Source organism: Oncorhynchus mykiss, chromosome 16 (assembly GCF_057628025.1).
Source record: "Oncorhynchus mykiss isolate SJ-2025 chromosome 16, ASM5762802v1, whole genome shotgun sequence".
Taxonomy (NCBI): domain Eukaryota; kingdom Metazoa; phylum Chordata; class Actinopteri; order Salmoniformes; family Salmonidae; genus Oncorhynchus; species Oncorhynchus mykiss.
Window position 1 is genome coordinate 37,865,677 of NC_143037.1, and position 21,254 is coordinate 37,886,930.

The following is a 21,254-nucleotide window of genomic DNA, read 5'->3' on the forward strand; positions in this document are numbered from 1 at the left end:
ATGGCATGTATGGTATTTTCCCTGCAACACTCAAACATCTACAGTGTCATGTTGACACCCTGTTAAATCGTACGCTACAGTTATCAGTAAAATATTTACTGTATGTTCAAGTCACCCCCTACTCTCTCCGAGCTAAAACGAGAAGTTTTGAGTTTTAAGGGTACTGGGTTGAGGCCAGAGTCATTGACAACCCCTATGAGGTCATTTTTTCTTTGTGTTTATAGAATGTTGACTCTCTAATTTGTGTCCTACTCTCACGCACTCCGTCTCTCCCGCTCTCCCACTCTCCCACTCTCCTCCCTTCCCCCCCTTTGTTCTTCGCACCAGCTGTCTACCTCTGGGAAGAGCTGCCTGAGATGTTGGCTTGGCCATACATCTCTGTCAAAATCTCTATGAATAAATTAACCTTTTAAAGATTAGTGCACACTAATACCTCAGGTTTTTTCCCAGACAGAACAAACACTGAGAAAGGTTGCTTTTTTCTCCAAGCCTCACCAAGTTGGTATGTACCACACATTACATTTAGAATTTTAAAGGCACAATCCCCATTTTTTTGTTAAGAGCATTTGTTTGGACATAGCTAGTTGTTTACTTTCACACTTACTTCAGACAATTTAACATGGGACAAGATTGATAAATGACGTTAAGCTGAATGGTAAACGTTTACGCAACCCATAGTGTACATATAAGATATTATGGTTTAAATGTTTTTTGCAGTGTAAATTTTTTTCGGGAATTAAAATTAAAGTGGAAGCAAACAGCAAATTTGACTCATTAATGATTATAAACATCACTGTATAAATATTTCCATTTGTTTTTAAATGTGAGTGTTCACTGTAAAGTTACAGCAGTTTGTTCATCCAGCATCAGTGACAATGATTAATTAATTACATTGCATTGCATGATTTCAATCTGTGAATAATTTTGTTTATTTAAAAAAAAAAAAAATTAGGGGGAGAAATCTGATTTTAAAGATAATTTTAACCTTTCAGTTGAACCAGTTTAAATATGTTTCCTACAATCTGTTTCAACACAGCTCTGGGAGATTTTCCTGTTATTAAACAGAGAGTAATTACTGTTGTTCTTTTATAAAAACTCCTCCAGAGACACTGAGAATTATTCTGCCTAAAGCAGGGTTCACTTGGACTCGCTGAAGCCTTTTCCAATGACGGAGCTTACGGTGTTTAGACTGAGAACTGCACCAGCAGCTGCTCCAAGCACCCTCAGGCGCAGAGACTGAATATATGTGACTGTGGTTGCTTTTACTGCGTGCTCGGTGCTGAGGGAACTCAGGGAAGGTTCTGTCTCTTTACCTTATTTGTTGATTTTTGGCTCAGCCACTGACAGCCACCGAAAAGGTATTTTCGCTGTCTTGAGAATAAGTAAATGTGCTTTTCATCATTGTTTTAGGACCAGGACTATCCACCTTGGTTTTTCAAAGAAATCAGGATAATTATGAACAGCAGGTTTTAGGTTGAAATTCCTTCAGTTCATGACTGGGAGAATGTGACATGTATTGGCTCTGTCACTGGTTTTGCGTTTCACTCAGAGCAGGCAGAGGCGTCTCCTGGACTTCCTGACTTCTAGCTTGTGCCAACTCATGTACTGGAGGTTTTTCCCCTTTAAAATGTTGGGGTCTTTCAGAGGAGAGAATCATAGTTTCTCGCTCCCGCCACTCCCCTGGTCTAGAATCTCCCCTGTTCAACCTCATCGCTCAATCTTCGTTTAGCCCTGACATGTTCTTGCCAAGAACTCCCTGGCTATTTTATGTCTGTAAAGACACATTTGCAACCGCTGAAAAACTGTAATCGAAAGTTAAACAGTTTCTCAAAAACATCCTAAAGAACATTTGAAAATTGCCATTTCTTGAAGATGGCACAACACAGTGGAGAGTTGTAATGAAAACATTTCTGCTTCCTCCGTCTTTTAAAATAAATCAAATTAGCCACTGAGTGGCGGTTTTTGACCATTCCCTTGTATACATAATCCCCGATGGCAGACCAAAATGTGTCTCCTTTATATAGTGGAACATCCTCTTACATGTCATAATGCCTGACACGGTGGTGCACTGTGCAATTATCAGAGCTGGCCTCCAGACAAGCTCTTGGTGCCCTTTAGATTTATGTGAAGAAATCCCTTGCATAATGGTGAAGTCGAATAGAGATTAAGTCTATCTCATGCACTGCGGTCCCCTTTGCTCTCTGGGTCTGCCGAAGCTTAGATGCGTTATCAACTATGGCCTCCCCAGTGCTGGTGAGAGCAGAGGATTGAGGCTGGTATGGGTAACCTGGCTCTGTAGAGCCACAGTCACCACAACCTCTTGATCACTCTTCTTAAGTAGTTACAGTAATAGAATGTTGTGTGTCTGTATGTGCTAGATGAAGACAATGATTAGTCATATTATGTACGTAGCTCTTGCTGGAGTTGCTCTTAAAGCTCTTTGGCCCTGACCTCAACCTCCATGCAGTGTCCTGTTCCAGATAGTCAGCACAGAGGCACTACCTCTCTCGTCCCAGTAGGAGGCTCCAGAGCCCACTGAATCTCCTCTCCTTGACCCAAACATGTACTGCTGCTCGCCTGTCTGTCTGTCTGCCTGCCTGGCTGTCTGTTGCACAACCCAGTGAGCAGCAGCAGCCAACATATGAAAATGCTTGATTTATAGTGTCATTTTACATTGCAGAAATGAGTATTTGTATTCCTTCCCCCTCCACCATGACCCACAGAGTGTGAAAATGTGATACAGGGTTACCACCCGTGTTAGAAATAAAAAATACTTCTTATTAAACCATTATCTACTGACAGTCTGGAGTATACAGTCTTAAACCATACTGTCTCAGTGAGCATGTTTTGACACTGATAAGAAAGCCGGAGAGCTCTCGTCTTGTATAATTTTACATATAACAGAAGGGAAGAATGTGACCTGCCCAAACGTTGTGTGAACTGGATACTCTGTACGTTGCGTGTAGCTTCTCAAAGATGTACTAGCGCAGGATGGATGTTGACGCCGGAGAGATGTAGTATTTGTTGTCAGTTAGTTACACCTCTGACTGAAAATGTTAAGTTCTATTGACTTGTGTCTAATGTAATTAGTATTTAAAGGAGATATCCCTATTTTTCTCCCATGTCATGAAAGCTTGGCTTATTACAACAACAGTTGGGCTATTTTCAAACAACTCTACCCCTCCCCACCCCTGTCCCCTTTCTCAACAAGCCTAGAGTCACTCCCCCTTTGCGTGCTCTCTCCCTTTCATTCTAAAACATGTGGATTTGTTTACATAAGCACAGCTAACTAGCTAACTAGCCAGCCATTTCATACAGCTACAGCAGCAGTCTACTAGCTAACCGGCAGACACACATAATGACCAGTGGACACACATAATGACCAGTGGACAAACATAATGACCAGCGGACACACATAATGACCAGTGGACACACGTAATGACCAGTGGACACACAATAACCAGTGGACACACATAATGACCAGGGGACACACATAATGAACAGTGGACACACATAATGACCAGTGGACACACATAATGACCAGTGGACACACATAATGTGGAGTGATGAGGTGAAATAGGGTTGAAGTGTTGACAGTGGCTGATGCAGCAGAGGCTGGAGATGACACCCGGGAGTACCGGCATGCTGTCTACACAGTTTGTGATGTGGCAGCTTTGTTCCCTTGGTGCAGGGAACCGAGTTGTCATCCCCAGTCTCTGTGTTTGGAGAATCAGGGACACTACTTTCCCTGATCCTCATTCACAGTACACCGGGTTCCACCCTGGGCGCTAGGATTCTCAAAGCGTTTGGCATGATGACATACTAACGTTATGCCCAAAGAGTATCTGTTGCCAGACACTTAATGGCATGACATTAATATGGCTACATGTCACTTGCTGTGAACAGAACACAAGCTCTCCCTCAGTTTGCATTTTCAACACACAAACACCTGCCAGGTGCACCTTCAGGACATCAAGAACCTTCTTACTGGGCACACCATGTCATATCAAAGATTCTAAAGGTTGTTTATTTCTCACCCAAAAGTGTCATCTCTGCACTTTCTCCCGGCACAACAAAGTTTAAATGGGAAAATGTCAGATTTTATTTATACATCTGAAAGTGTTCTTGAATAAATAATGTTTTTACATTAGTTTGCTTGTATATTAGTTTCTGGATATAAAGTTTCAAAATGCACTATTTTACACATTTTAGACAACGTTTGTCTATATTGAAATTTGGTTTCCATTGACATAATTGTACGGTTCAAATGTCAACCCACCAATGACTTGTGCCAGGTCTATGCAGGTAAATTACTCCAAGCCGTGCTATTCAAGGGGAAATGGGATGTCCAGTGAAATAAGACAGAGACGTGAAGTGATGCGGTTATGGTACCGATATTCCAGAGAACTGGGATATAAAACACATAACTACCCTCTAGACAACTGAACACAATGACATATTTAAAGTGGTAATCAGCTAGTTGTCCATGAGCCCAGGCTTCCCCCCGCTTCTTGTGTTTATATATACACAATCTATAGTTGTGTGAGAGTGGGAGAGCGCATAGATGCGAGAGAGAGTGCTTGGGCATGAGGGAGCATACATGAGCTTGCGTGAGAGAGCTAGAATGTAAACAGCAGAGTAGTCAGCTGCTAGCTAGTTGTAGATAAACAGGTAGCAGGGACAGCGTTTTTAGAAAGGTTCTACTGAACAAGCATCATCATCATTAGTATTGGATCTGGATCAACTCGACACAAAAAGAGAAGTGAGAAAAAGAGGTCAGTGTTGGGTTTAGTTACAAATGAAATATCAAAAGAGGTGCGTCCTGGGGGTTGCAGACGACTCGCTGATTCCAGCTTTAAGGAGCTAAGATGCAAGGTGAACATGATCAAACGCAAGTTAACCCTTAGCTATCAAGGAAAATGGTCAACTGATAAATGGCTAAAACAGAATCTCAGAATATAACCAGATCAAAAATACCTATGATCCAGAACCTTGTGTCACCTAACAAGAAATCAAATATGTGTCAGCCCAGACATAATATACACCCCTAGAGGCAGGTAGTGGCACACAGGGATGGGAGGATTAGAGGAGGGTAAAGAGGCCAACAATATCTTTTCATAGAGCTATGGTTGACAGGTGGTCTGGGAAAGACGTAGCAGCATAGATAGATGGATCTCGGTGTGTAAAGACCTCTATAGATTTAATCTGAATTAACTGTTTAAAGGCCCACTGTCATCACATGATCACCCCATTCAAATGACCTCACATGTACACCACCGACCACCATCTAAATCAAAATAAGGTTCAGGTGTGAAGCAAGGTGTTTGGGGAGGGGGATGGTCTGCTCTGTGTTGTTTCAATAGGCTAGAATCACATTGTCACTCTTATTTTGTCTTCTAAACCAATGATTTGTTGCCAAGTTGGGATGTGTGATGTCACGTTTTGTGAAGAGACTTTTAGGAGGAGCTGCTTGGCAAATTGAACGGGGTCATCATGAGATGACGGTGGGCCTTTAATTAAGCAATGTACTCTCCAAAGTAAGGCCATGTTTACAGAGCAAAGTAAACCTATGAAATTAATCTGGCAGTGTAGGCCCTCTGCACAGCGTTATATCAATTCTCATTTCATCCCATTCCTTCACTATGCCAGCCAGACATAGAGCCATGTGTATGCTCCTGTCATCAGTCTGTGTGTGTGTGGCCTGGTACATGAAGAAAGTGCTGCATCAGTTTTGGGGTTGGGACTGGGAGGCATGCAGGGAGGTTTTCCCCTAGTTGCTTGATAGTGGAGGCTTCAGAAGGTTCTTTAGAGAGGTCCAGCAGCAAAGGTCTTGCACAATCAGGGCCTTGACTGTTAAACATAAAGATGTATTCCAAAACATAAGTCAGAAACATATTATTGTTACTATAGGGGCAAACAATTCTGTAGTGCAAAACCTAAATTAAACCGCTTTCAAAGTATGGCATTGTAATGTATTTGGTGCAAAACTGTTTTTATGTAAAGTACCAGTCAACATTTTTGTCACACCTACTCATTCAAGTGTTTTTCTTTATTTTTACTATGTTCTACATTGTAGAATAATAGTGAAGACATCAAAACTATGAAATAACACATATGGAACATATTTGATACTCTTCAAAGTTGCCACCCTTTGCCTTGATGACAGCTCTGCACACTCTTGGCATTCGCTCAACCAGCTTCACGAGGTAGTCACCTGAAATGCATTTCAATTAACAGGTGTGCCTTGTTAAAAGTTCATTTGTGGAATTTCTTTCTTTCTTAATGCATTTGAGCCAATCAGTTTTGTTGTGACAAGGTGGGGGGATATACAGAAGATGGCAAAAGGTAAAAGACCAAGTTCATATTTTGACAAGAACAGCTCAAATAAGCAAAGATAAATGACAGTCCATCATTACTTTAAGACATGAAGGTCAGTCAATCCGGAACATTTCAAGATCTTTGATAGTTTCTTCAAGTGCAGTCGCAAAAATAGGACAATGACCTAAAACACACCTCCGTGCTGTGTAAGGGCTATTATTATACAATGCAGAAAATAGTACAAAAAATAAGCAAAAACCTTTGAATGAGTTGGTGTGTCCAAACTTTTAACTGGTGCTGCATCACATGACCTGGCCTCCAAATTCACCTGACCTCAAACCAATTTAGATGGTTTGGGAGGATTTGGACCGATTTTGAAGGAAAAGCAACCAACAGGTGCTCAGCATATGTAGGAACTTCTTCAAGACTGTTGGAAAGACATTAATGGTAAAGCTAGTTGAGAGAATGCCAAGAGTGTTCAAAGCTGTCATCAAGGCAAAGGCTGGCTACTTTGAAGCATCTAAAATATATTTAGATTTGTTTTTGGTTAATACATGATTACATCTGCGTTATTTCATATTTTGGATGTCTTCACTATTATTATACAATGCAGAAAATAGTACAAAAAATAAGCAAAAACCTTTGAATGAGTTGGTGTGTCCAAACTTTTAACTGGTACTGTATGTTGGTCGTTACTTGTGTTTCTCACAGGGTTGCTGAGCTTGATGAGGTTTCTGGAGCTCCTGCATGGTCTCGAGGTTCACCCAACGCTAGGGGGGAGGGAAAGAATTAGGAATGTGGAGGTTTAGTGTACCGATACCGTGAAATGAAAAGAATAAAATTTGAATTGACTGCATAGGTATCATCTCCTCACAGGCTTTGTTATAACTCACTCTGAGGTCTAATGCAATTCTACCTGATATTCCTGCCTTCCGTTTGTTACTTACCTAGGCCTCTTCTCACTTGTGATTGCACACGTTCCTCAGTTGTTGGTTGAGGAATACGGGGTAGGAGTCCAAGTCTTCTCGGGTCTTTGGGCATTAGGGTTCTTTTCCATGGCATCCCCTCCACTATATTCCAACCGCTTCCTCAAAATCTTGCATTGGAGATCCAGAATTGATCCATATGTCTGCCTAGTCTTAAATGAATTGACCCTCCAACATTAAGCTTTTTTTAATGCAGTCTTCTATAGCAATAAATCAATAAATCAACATAATTTGAAAGTATGCATTGTTATAACATATAAAAAATTAACTTTCAAGGACATTTAGTAAGGTCACAGATCTTGAAATCTAAGTACAACAGAATATATAAGGTTGTGCGTCACCTCCCTCAATAGTTTAGAGAAAGGAGATTGGATGGTTTATAATACACTGAAAATACAGTTCCTGTTTATTTTCATTTACAAAATCTTTATTGCATCCTTTGTCCTTGCCTACTTCTCAATTGTATAGGTAGAAGAAGGTCCAGGACCACTCCCCTCTGACCCTCTTCTCCAATAGGTTTTGTAAGCAATTCAGGAAATATTAATTTAGAAAGACCCTGTATTTGGCCAATGTGTGAGTGTGAACAGGTGCGTGGGGCAGACATGAACAGTTCTGTTGTTCAAAACTTCCTTCCCTAACCTATCGACTTAAAATAGATTGGAGACTTACATCTTGGTTCCATCTGCGTTCTGCCTGGCTGGTCTGTCCTTGCAGAAGTTGTAATCTAGTGCTCCCAGCAGTGTCCTGCCTTCATAGACTGGTGGTGAAATGGAAAAACGCTTGCTGGTGTAAATCAGAATATGGTTCTGGTAGGATTCAAGATCAGATGTTGATCTGTAAAAAACAAACAAAAAAAACAACACAGACATAATGAATGCGTCATGAAGTCAACTAAATTGTAATCTTCCTTTGGCTGTGTGCATGTCGACCATCACCCTAATGCAGGGTTTCCTAACCATCTCCTATGTGACCAACGTTCTGCTGGTCCCCGAGTACTGCAGTAATGCATAATGGACCATTATCTGTGACCAATTACTAAATAGTACTAAAATATGTAACCCTCCTGAAGTTCAGGTATTTATGAAGATCCTTCAGTCACCTTGTTGAGGACGATGTCTGTGAGAGCCTGATGTGCTGCACCACATGATTAACACCTCTCCACAGGTCCTGAAACTTACATTCGAAATGCATTAAAAAAGAAATCTGTGTCATTATGCACTTTGCCGATTGTAGATATGATTTCATCAACTAAGGGACAAGTGCTAGCTCACAGCTAAGCACAATACAGTAAGTACAGCATCACTCAAACATAACACATGAGAGTAATGTGAGAGTAATAAATCAGACAAGATGATTTACAGTCTTACTTATGACTACTCATATGTGTCTGCCCTTTTACAGTGTCATGACTGTCCTGTGAGGATCTGAATGGGTCAGATCAGCTTTGCAATGGATGACAGTAACCAGACCCTCTCTCGCCCACAGAGGGGGGAGGAGGGAGCTGGTGGGGGGTTGACACCTCATACCCTGTTGTAAATTAAATGAGAGGCGACCCAGAGAACATCCCTCTCCAAATGAACACAGGAATGTTTCTTTGTCTCCAGAGACTTTTCCCGCCAAAACTCTTGACATGTTCTAAAGCGAATACTGGAACAATATTTTTAACATGGAAACATGGGGAATGGTCAGAGGCGATCTAAAAAATAATAATGTCATGTAGGTTGTTATTTTGTGATGTCAATAAAAAATGTTATAAAGAAATACTGTAACTTGAAAATTACATACATGATGTCTCCATCTTTAACGTTGTATATGAAATGACAAACAATTAAAGTATTTTTGATTAAGATAGGGATGTAATTTTAGGAGTCATCAGAGATAATTTAATTTCTATACATTTTGAGCAGTAAGTAGCCACGCCCTGAGTGAGGTCAGAGTGCGTGTCAGCCTGACGGAACCGTCCCTTTCGACCGGAGTGCATAAAAGGATTGGTAAAGAAATTAACATTCAGACTAGGAAATACGGGGAGCTGCAGCCCACGTCTAAAGTGGTTTGAACTCTGAATCTCAACACGAGGTTGAGACGATAAACTCACCTCCCTTACAAGCACTGGTTATGGCTGATTAGCTGTCCTAAGAAAAGTATCTAGGAATGTGAATTTAAGTCGAACCATTCTACTACTCTGTCAAATCACGGTAGTACGCTACTCTCATCACCCAATGGGAACCATCAACACAGCTGGCTAGCCTATCTTCAAAGAGGCAGTTTCAGGAGAGAATGGAAGGGAAATTAACTCTGTAGTTCTGTTCAGGCATTCACGCACAGTTGATGTTGGAAGTTTACATACACCTTAGCCAAATACATCTAAACACAGTTTTTCACAATTCCTGACATTTAATCCAAGTAAACATTCCCTGTCTTAGGTTAGTTAGGATCACCACTTTATTTTAAGAATGTGAAATGTCAGAATAATAGGTGATGGATGGATAGATGGATAGATAGATAGATAGAAGCATGGGAAACAGTGCTTCAACAATTTACAATGAAGAACTGCGAAGTTATTTGGATTATTACAAATTATCTTTGAAAGACAGGGTCCTGAAAAAGGGACGTTTATTTTTTTGCTGAGTTTATGTAATAACCCCCCCCCCCCCCCCTCCCCCACTTGCAATCTCGGTCTCAAACCAGGTCTCTTGGAGACAGATTTTATCTCAATGAGACACAACCTGGATAAAACTATTTTTCTGCGGCTGGCCATACTTTCCACCCGGCTACCCCTACCCCAGTCAACAGCTCTGCACCTGCCACAACAATTTGCACAAGCCTCCCCCACTTCTCCTTCACCCAAATCCAGTCAGCTGATGTTCTGAAAGAGCTGCCGAATATGGACCCCTTCTAATCTGCTGGGCTAGACAATCAGGACCGTTTCTTTCTAAAATTATCCGCCGCAATTTATTCAACCCCTATTACTAGCCTGTTCAACATCTCTTTCGTATCATCTGGGATCACTAAAGGTTGGAAAGCTGCCACGGTCATCCCCCTATTCAAAGGGGGAGACACTCTAGACCCAAACTGTTTCAGACCTATATCTATCCTACCCTGCCTCTCTAAAGTCTTCAAAAGCCAAGTTTATAAACAGATCACTGACCATTTCGAATCCCACCGTACCTTTTCCGCTGTGCAATCCGGTTTCTGAGCCGGTCACGGGTGCACCTCAGCCACGCTCAAGGTCCTAAACGATATCATAACCTCCATCGATAAAAGACAGTACTGTGCAGCCGTCTTCATCGACCTGGCTAAGGCTTTCGACTCTGTCAATCACCGTATTCTTATCGGCAGACTCAACAGCCTTGGTTTCTCAAATGACTGCCTCGCCTGGTTCACCAACTACTTCGCAAACAGAGTTCAGTGTGTCAAATCGGAGGGCCTGTTGTCCAGACCTCTGGCAGTCTCTATGGGGGTACCACAGGGTTAAATTATCGGGCGGTCTCTTTTCTCTGTATATATCAATGATGTAGCTCTTGCTACTGGTGATTCTCTGATCCACCTCTACGCAGACGACACCATTCTGTATACTTCTGGCACTTCTTTGGACACTGTGCTAACTAACCTCCAAACAAGCTTCAATGCCATTCAACACTCCTTCCATGGCCTCCAACTGCTCTTAAACGCTAGCAAAACCAAATGCATGCTTTTCAACCGATCGCTGCCCGCACCGGCCTGCCCGACTAGCATCACCACCCTGGACGGTTCTGACCTAGAATATGTGTACAACTACAAATACCAAGGTGTCTGGTTAGACTGTAAACTCTCCTTCCAGACTCACATTTAGCACCAATCCAAAATGAAATCTAGAATTGGCTTTCTATTTCACAACAAAGCCTCCTTCACTCACGCCGCCAAACTTACCCTAGTAAAACTGACTATCCTACTGATCCTCGACTTCGGCGATGTCATCTACAAAATAGCTTCCAATACTGTACTCAGCAAACTGGATGCAGTCTATCACAGTGCCATCCATTTTGTTACTGTTACGGTGCGTGAATGAGGACCCAAAAGCGAATCAACTTAAACAGAGCTTCTTTAATTACCAAACATAGGTAGGCTCAGATGGACCGGCAGATTCCGACAGGACAGGACAAGGTTACAGCAAACATGACGACAGTCTGGTTCAGGCATGAATGACACAAACAAACAAGAATCCGACAAGGACAGGAGCAGAAACAGAGAGAGATATTGGGACCTAATCAGAGGGAAAAAAGGGAACAGGTGGGGAACGGGGTGAATGGGTAGTTAGAGGAGACAAGGGACAGCTGGGGGAAAGCGGGGGAGAAAAGGTAACCTAACACGACCAGCAGAGGGAGACAGGGTGAAGGGAAAGGACAGAGACAAGACAACATGACAGTACATGACAGTACCCCCCCACTCACCGAGCGCCTCCTGGCGCACTCGAGGAGGAAACCTGGCGGCAACGGAGGAAATCATCAATCAGCGCACGGTCCAGCACGTCCCGAGAGGGAACCCAACTCCTCTCCTCAGGACCGTACCCCTCCCAGTCAACTAGGTACTGATGACCACGGCCCCAAGGACGCATGTCCAAGATTTTACGGACCCTGTAGATAGGTGCGCCCTCGACAAGGATGGGGGGGGGGGGGGAAGACGAGCGGGGGCGCGAAGAACGGGCTTAACACAGGAGACATGGAAGACCGGGTGGACGCGACGAAGATATCGCGGAAGAAGAAGTCGCACTGCGACAGGATTAATGACCTGAGAGATACGGAATGGACCAATGAACTGCGGGGTCAACTTGCGAGAAGCCGTCTTAAGGGGAAGGTTCTGAGTGGAGAGCCAAACTTTCTGACCGCGACAATATCTAGGGCTCTTAGTTCTACGCTTATTAGCAGCTCTCACAGTCTGCGCCCTATAACGGCAAAGTGCAGACCTGACCCTCTTCCAGGTGCGCTCGCAACGTTGGACAAAAGCCTGAGCGGAGGGGACGCTGGACTCGGCGAACTGAGATGAGAACAACGGAGGCTGGTACCCGAGGCTACTCTGAAAAGGAGATAGCCCGGTCGCAGACGAAGGAAGCGAGTTGTGGGCGTATTCTGCCCAGGGGAGCTGTTCTGACCAAGACGCAGGGTTGCAAAAAGAAAGACTGCGTAAGATGCGACCAATAGTCTGATTGGCCCGTTCTGCTTGACCGTTAGACTGGGGGTGAAAGCCGGAAGAGAGACTGACGGAAGCCCCAATCAAACGGCAAAACTCCCTCCAAAATTGAGACGTGAATTGCGGACCTCTGTCCGAAACGACGTCTGACGGAAGGCCATGAATTCTGAAAACATTCTCGATGATGATTTGTGCCGTCTCTTTAGCAGAAGGAAGCTTAGCAAGGGGAATGAAATGAGCCGCCTTAGAGAACCTATCGACAACCGTAAGAATAACAGTCTTCCCCGCTGACGAAGGCAGTCCGGTGACAAAATCTAAGGCGATGTGAGACCACGGTCGAGAGGGAATAGGAAGCGGCCTGAGACGGCCGGCAGGAGGAGAGTTACCGGACTTAGTCTGCGCGCAGACCGAACAAGCAGCCACGAAACGACGCGTGTCATGCTCCCGGGTGGGCCACCAGAAACGCTGGCGAATGGAAGCAAGCGTACCCCGAACGCCAGGGTGGCCGGCTAACTTGGCAGAGTGAGCCCACTGAAGAACGACCAGACGAGTAGGAACGGGAACGAAAAGAAGGTTCCTAGGACAAGCGCGCGGCGACGGAGTCTGAGTGAGTGCTTGCTTTACCTGCCTCTCAATTCCCCAGACAGTCAACCCGACAACACGCCCCTCAGGGAGAATCCCCTCGGGGTCAGTGGAGGCTACTGAAGAACTGAAGAGACGAGACAAAGCATCAGGCTTGGTGTTCTTAGAGCCCGGACGATAAGAAATCACGAACTCGAAACGAGCGAAAAACAGCGCCCAACGCGCCTGACGCGCATTAAGTCGTTTGGCAGAACGGATGTACTCAAGGTTCCTATGGTCAGTCCAAACGACAAAAGGAACGGTCGCCCCCTCCAACCACTGTCGCCATTCGCCTAGGGCTAACCGGATGGCGAGCAGTTCGCGGTTACCCACATCATAGTTACGTTCCGACGGCGACAGGCGATGAGAAAAATACGCGCATGGGTGGACCTTGTCGTCAGAGAGGGAGCGCTGAGAAAGGATGGCTCCCACTCCCACCTCTGACGCGTCAACCTCGACAACGAACTGTCTAGAGACGTCAGGTGTAACAAGGATAGGAGCGGATGTAAAACGATTCTTGAGGAGATCAAAAGCTCCCTGGGCGGAAACGGACCACTTAAAGCACGTCTTGACAGAAGTAAGGGCTGTGAGAGGAGCTGCCACCTGACCGAAATTACGGATGAAACGACGATAGAAGTTCGCGAAGCCGAGAAAGCGCTGCAGCTCGACGCGTGACTTAGGGACGGGCCAATCAATGACAGCTTGGACCTTAGCGGGATCCATCTTAATGCCTTCAGCGGAAATAACAGAACCGAGAAATGTGACGGAGGAGGCATGAAAAGTGCACTTCTCAGCCTTCACAAAAAGACAATTCTCTAAAAGGCGCTGGAGGACACGTCGAACGTGCTGAACATGAATCCGGAGTGACGGTGAAAAAATCAGGATATCGTCAAGGTAAACGAAAACAAAGATGTTCAGCATGTCTCTCAGGACATCATTGACTAATGCCTGAAAGACAGCTGGAGCGTTAGCGAGGCCGAAAGGAAGAACCCGGTATTCAAAGTGCCCTAACGGAGTGTTAAACGCCGTCTTCCACTCGTCCCCCTCCCTGATGCGCACGAGATGGTAAGCGTTACGAAGGTCCAACTTAGTGAAAAACCTGGCTCCCTGCAGGATCTCGAAGGCTGAAGACATAAGAGGAAGCGGATAACGATTCTTCACTGTTATGTCATTCAGCCCTCGATAATCTATGCAGGGGCGCAGAGACCCGTCCTTCTTCTTGACAAAAAAAAACCCCGCTCCGGCGGGAGAGGAGGAGGGGACTATGGTACCGGCGTCAAGAGCTACAGACAAATAATCCTCGAGAGCCTTACGTTCGGGAGCCGACAGAGAGTATAGTCTACCCCGGGGGGGGGTGGTTCCCGGAAGGAGATCAATACTACAATCATACGACCGGTGTGGAGGAAGAGAGGTGGCCCTGGACCGACTGAACACCGTGCGCAGATCGTGATATTCCTCCGGCACCCCTGTCAAATCACCAGGCTCCTCCTGTGAAGAAGAGACAGAGGAAACAGGAGGGATAGCAGACATTAAACATTTCACATGACAAGAGACGTTCCAGGAGAGGATAGAATTACTAGACCAATTAATGGAAGGATTATGACAAACTAGCCAGGGATGGCCCAAAACAACAGGTGTAAAAGGTGAACGAAAAATTAAAAAAGAAATGGTTTCACTATGATTACCAGAAACAGTGAGGGTTAAAGGTAGCGTCTCACGCTGAATCCTGGGGAGAGGACTACCATCCAGGGCGAACAAGGCCGTGGGCTCCTTTAACTGTCTGAGAGGAATGTCATGTTCCCGAGCCCAGGTCTCGTCCATAAAACAGCCCTCCGCCCCAGAGTCTATTAAGGCACTGCAGGAAGCTGACGAACCGGTCCAGCGTAGATGGACCGACAAGGTAGTGCAGGATCTTGAAGGAGAGACAGGAGTAGTAGCGCTCACCAGTAGCCCTCCGCTTACTGACGAGCTCTGGCCTTTTACTGGACATGAAGTGACAAAATGACCAGCGGAACCGCAATAGAGACAGAGGCGGTTGGTGATTCTCCGTTCCCTCTCCTCAGTCGAGATGCGGATACCTCCCAGCTGCATGGGCTCAGCACCCGAGCCGGCAGAGGAAGATGGTAGTGATGCGGAGAGGGAGGCGACGGAGAGCGCGAGCTCCTTTCCACGAGCTCGGTGACGAAGATCAACCCGTCGCTCAATGCGAATAGCGAGTTCAATCAAGGAATCCACGCTGGAAGGAACCTCCCGGGAGAGAATCTCATCCTTTACCTCTGCGCGGAAACCCTCCAGAAGACGAGCGAGCAAGGCCGGCTCGTTCCAGCCACTGGAGACAGCAAGAGTGCGAAACTCAATAGAGTAGTCTGTTATGGATCGATTGCCTTGACATAGGGAAGACAGGGCCCTGGAAGCCTCCTCCCCAAAAACAGATCGATCAAAAACCCGTATCATCTCCTCCTTAAAGTCTTGATACTGGTTAGTACACTCAGCCCTTGCCTCCCAGATTGCCGTGCCCCACTCACGAGCCCGTCCAATAAGGAGAGATATGACGTAGGCGACACGAGCAGTGCTCCTGGAGTAAGTGTTGGGCTGGAGAGAAAACACAATATCACACTGGGTGAGGAACGAGCGGCATTCAGTGGGCTCCCCAGAGTAACACGGCGGGTTATTGATTCTGGGCTCCGGAGATTCGAAAGCCCTGGAAGTGGCCGGTGGATCGAGGCGGAGATGGTGAACCTGTTCTGTGAGGTTGGAGACTTGGGTGGCCAGGGTCTCAACGGCATGTCGAGCAGCAGACAATTCCTGCTTGTGTCTGCCTAGCATCGCTCCCTGGATCTCGACGGCTGAGTGGAGAGGATCCGAAGTCGCTGGGTCCATTCTTGGTCGGATTCTTCTGTTACGGTGCGTGAATGAGGACCCAAAAGCGAATCAACTTAAACAGAGCTTCTTTAATTACCAAACATAGGTAGGCTCAGATGGACCGGCAGATTCCGACAGGACAGGACAAGGTTACAGCAAACATGACGACAGTCTGGTTCAGGCATGAATGACACAAACAAACAAGAATCCGACAAGGACAGGAGCAGAAACAGAGAGAGATATTGGGACCTAATCAGAGGGAAAAAAGGGAACAGGTGGGGAACGGGGTGAATGGGTAGTTAGAGGAGACAAGGGACAGCTGGGGGAAAGCGGGGGAGAAAAGGTAACCTAACACGACCAGCAGAGGGAGACAGGGTGAAGGGAAAGGACAGAGACAAGACAACATGACAGTACATGACAGTTACCAAAGCCCCTTATAACACCCACCATTGCGACCTGTATGCTCTAGTCGGCTGGACTTCGCTACATATTTGTCGCCAGACCCACTGGCTCCAGGTCATCTAACACCTCCTTTGGTCGCCTTTCCTTCCAGTTCTCTGCTGCCAATGACTGGAACGAATTGCAAAAATCGCTGAAGCTGGAGACTTATATTTCCCTCACTAACTTTAAACATCAGCTATCTGAGCAGCTAACTGATCGCTGCAGCTGTACATAGTCCATCTGTAAATAGCCCACCCAATCTACCTACGTCATCCCCATATTGTTTTTATTTACTTTTCTGCTCTTTTGCACACCAATATCTCTACTTGCACATCATCATCTGCACATCTATCACTCCAGTGTTAATGCTAAATTGTAATTATTTCACCACTATGGCCTATTTATTGCCTTACCTCCCTAATCTTACTACATTTGCACACACTGTATATAGATTTTTCTATTGTTTTATTGACTGTACGTTTGTTTATCCCATGTGTAACTCTGTGTTGTTTGTGTCGCACTGCTTTGCTTTATCTTGGCCAGGTCTCAGTTGTAAATGAGAACTTGTTCTCAACTAGTCTACCTGGCTAAATAAAGGTGAAAAGAAAACATGTATATATATATATATATGTATATATATATATATATATATATATATATATATATATATATATACTAAAAGTAAAAAAAATAAAAAAATATCATTTTATTATATCCAAATTATTCTATAAAAATGTATACTATTACCAAGTGACAGCTTTATTTGAACAAATACATTTGCGCATGCATCCTTACTTGGGTGGATGCCAACCAATGTTTAGACTCCTCATCAGCACCAATTCCATCATCCCAATCGATGCGATCACAAATAAGAAATAATAATAATATAATGGTAAATTATAAATACAAACAACAAAAGTAAATACACTAGCTTATCACAAATATTAAGAACAGTCTTACATTAGGTCATTGACCTCTTCATTTACTTCTATGGTCTCTTCGGAGATGCTCATATTCATCAGGATAAATAGAAGTGATAGAACATTACAAAAAAATAAATTCACTGAATAAGATCTGTACAGTACTGGCAATACACATATAGGGTGATAATGTCTGAGAAAGGTTAATGAAAAAAACCTTGTGTTGCCTGTTTTCACTTCGTGTTGCCTCCATGGTGCTCCCATCTAGATCAACCACTGCAGGCTCCCCAAGAAACTCATCCCCTTTAGAAAAAGACATTCGCATGTGAGGTGCTGGATGCCACTCCAATGCTTGATAAAACAGGCAGAGGTAACACTTCCCTTGGAGTGGATTGTGGTGGGGCCTTTTCATGACTAGAAGATGAGAAATTACATTTTTATTTCACGCATGTCCCATTATTATATCACATATCTAGCTTGCTAAAACCTGGCTCGTAAACTTGCTTGACAACTCTCTACCAAGCTACATTATGTTAGCTAGCTAATATTGTTTCAGTAATACTATGTAATAACGTTTGTCACTTGGAAGTCTCAAAAAGGTGAGGCAACTATTACTGCACAGCACCGTTACAGCTGCTAATGTTACATTTGAGTGCCATTACAGTTCTGTCACTCTCAAACAGAGAAATTGAGAAATTGAGAAACGGACATAAGACGTTATGCAACGTCTTGGTAACGTTATCTGTCAAGCAGAAAACAGGACATCCCTGCATCAGACTTCAGCCCTTTTAGGGCCATAACTTCTCTCCAGAGTCTTATCAGTTACTTCAATTTTTTTGCCACCTGTATCAAAAACCAGTGGAGCTGGACACTTGCCTAATACCCTGACTACACCGCTCCCGTCACGTGTGCGAGCGTTGCAAAATAAATTTTGAAATCTATATTATTCAATTACACTGCTCACGCACATCAACGAGTGTCTGCTTTGCCAAGGGCAAAAGAAGTCAGTTCTATTTGTGACGCAGATCGCGCTGCAAGTCCTGCCTCTCCCATCTCCTCATTGGTTATACCCCGTGGGTGATTGAAAGACGAACTGTGTTGTCGGTCGTTGTGATTACACTATGAAAGTTTGGATGCCGATCACCATATAAGTTCAAAGAAGAAAAAGCCTGGAAGGAGGAGAGATGACTAGAAGCGATTCGGTTGACCGTTTGATGTGTGGATTAATTGTGGGAGTAGAAGACCTGGTGCATTTCAGGTAAATAAACAAATAACAACTCAATGTTTATATGGCAGGACAAATTAGCTAGCAAGTGCAAGCTAGCTAGCTAAATTGCCATAAATGTTTAATACTTTTCGACCTGTCTCCAAATGAATATAATTGGTTTGTTTTGATATTTTAACCTGCGTGTCATGATTGCGTTTGATGTGGGGGGACAAAATAAATGTATGCACGTGATGCAGGCGCGCAGCCGGTTTGGGTTCCGTGTAAGAAATCCACCATTGTTGATTGCGCTCAGAAGAATATGACCATGCCTCCTAGTGACGCTGCTCAAAGAGGGAGGGTGCAGCCCTCCAATTCAAAAACAAGAGACGCACCATCTTTTGCTGACCAATAGAAAAACTGAAATTCTAAACAGAATTTAGCCATTTTTGGTTGAAATACTATCATTCCACTATTACTGCAGATATATTATGGACATTTTATCACATTGTAATGCAAAAATTCTACATAATGCTTTATGCTGTCAACCTGATTTTCTGAGTGAACGGATATACTGTAACATAGACTTTTTAGGCAGTGAGAAAATGTTTTCACTAACTGATATTTGTTTTATCGTAATCTATAGCCTAGGCATAATTGAAACTACAAATTATACGTTCTCTCCTAAATTCTCAGCTCCTTCTTGGCAGTGTTACTACACATATTAATCCTCTGACTCTCCATGCGGTTTTGACAGACTGATGTATATAACTGTTCTGGGTTGTAAAGGAAAGGCTGAAAGCAGAGGGACTGTTTTGGGGGTGATCCAGGAACGTTGAGCCCCCTAGCCTAAGACCAGAAGAGAGTGATGTCCGCTGTTATGATGTAGGCCATAACAGTGCCAGTTGTGATTTCCTGAAATCTTGCAGGGATTTTTTTTTTATCGTACAGTGCAGAGGAGCAAGTACTGGGAGGATTCTAAGTATTGCCGTCGTCTGGCCTACAGCTGCTGCTGAAGCCTGTGTGTAAAAAGATCCCCGGCCAACTTGTCAAACAGCTCCAGCTCTGAGCTTCTGTTCACCGTGCAGCCGCAAGGTTTAAGCAGGGGGGAAGACAAAACCAAACAACACCAAGCCCAAGAACCAAACCAACAGACCCAACGCTTATTTGTATCCTGTTTGACATGTTCAAAAAACTTTTCGCTTCAGGACAAGACTTTTAGATGAAGAATATTCATAATTTAGATGAAGAATATTGGGGATAACTTGAAATACTGGACGTTAGTGAGAACTTGAGATAGAAGTAAGATGTATTTTTACAACTATAAAATCCTTATAAAAGGAATAAATTATTTTTAATAGTAGCAGCAGTAGTTGTATTTATTTAGTATTTAAAGAAAAACACGACATTAAAATGAACCATATCTGAGTCCTGTGTCCACTGACAGTATTGTCAGTGTAAGATGTCGGTTGGAAAGTGAACAGAACACATATCTGTTCCCAGATCAGATTCACTCTTAACTGAACAAATGGACACGTCTGTGCCGGGGAGCATAAAGCGTACTCACTTTCACACCTACACACCATAGCAGAAGCCCCAGCTCTACTCCCAACTTCTGCCTGAAGAACAGTAAAACTGTTCAAATGCTTCCTTGGCTCCAGAGTCTCTCTACTAGTCCTGGAGAAGACTGTCACCTTTCCTGTCATGCTTCGCTGTACGCAGCCCATTGGCCAGCAGCAGATTCATTTCTCACTGTCACAACCAATAGCGTGGTGAAATGGCTCAGCCCACTGTTTAGTTACAGTGACAACCATGCTGATTAGAGAGGCCCCGGTGATGGATAGCCGCTGGAGCTGGAGAGCAGCAAGAGTTTTTATCGGGTCATAATGGGCATGTGACACTGCACAGCCCTTCCTCTCTCTACATCCCCGACAGTGGAGCCCTGCCCCCACGTATCACACTCAAAATGTCACAAGATAACAGGCCAGCCTTTACGGAGCCCGCCAACAACATGACCTGTTTGGAATCATATTTGTAGACACTCCATCATCCTCATCACAGCTGCGACACCTCTATTCACTATTTTACCCGTGGCCCTTTTCTCTCTTGTCACTCCCATCGTTGGTCAAATGGAGAAGTACGAAACCCTGTTTTGTTATTTAAGCAGTGCATTCTCATTCACATTTTGCTGCAGTGACTCTCTCCCTCTCCATTTCTCTCTCCCTCTCTCTCTTTCTTCTGCTGCATTGTATTGGATGAATTCATGTCAATTCAACAGAGAATGCAGCTTGTGGACTGTGTCAGGGTTTTGTATTGAGTCATGCTTGAGAAGCTGCCCAATCTGAAACATATCCACTCTGATTTGTGCAGTATGTAGATATGTTCCTAAAGCCTGTGGCACTCGAGCCTGTAGGGGTTTTTCCATGTCTGAATGTATAACCTGACATTGACAGAGTTTTCGTTTGTGTCACTCTGCTTGTCTTGATTCATGTTCATTGATTTATCATTAGGCAATGACAAACATTTTTTAAGATGAGCAAACATTTTTTAAGATGAGCAAACATTTTTTCATCAAATCAAATGCATTCGTCACATACACAGTTTTCAACAGATTTAAATGGTGCAGTGAAATGCTTATGTGCTTGCTCTCTCAACAATGCAGTACAATAATAACAATGAAAAGAGTCAAGTCCAAAAATATATATATATATATATATATGAATGCAACATGTAAAG

General features: G+C 44.0%; 1 long non-coding RNA gene across 1 annotated transcript; it reads right to left on the bottom strand.

Moving 5' to 3' along the window:
- Window positions 1–4,001: 4,001 nt before the first annotated feature.
- On the bottom strand, window positions 4,002–20,247 carry LOC110491877 (uncharacterized). The gene is made up of 6 exons (XR_016487240.1): window positions 20,086–20,247; window positions 17,190–17,617; window positions 7,974–8,138; window positions 7,266–7,414; window positions 7,028–7,088; window positions 4,002–5,850 (listed from the first exon to the last, which is right to left on the bottom strand). It is a non-coding gene; the product is annotated as an uncharacterized LOC110491877 (long non-coding RNA).
- Window positions 20,248–21,254: the final 1,007 nt, after the last annotated feature.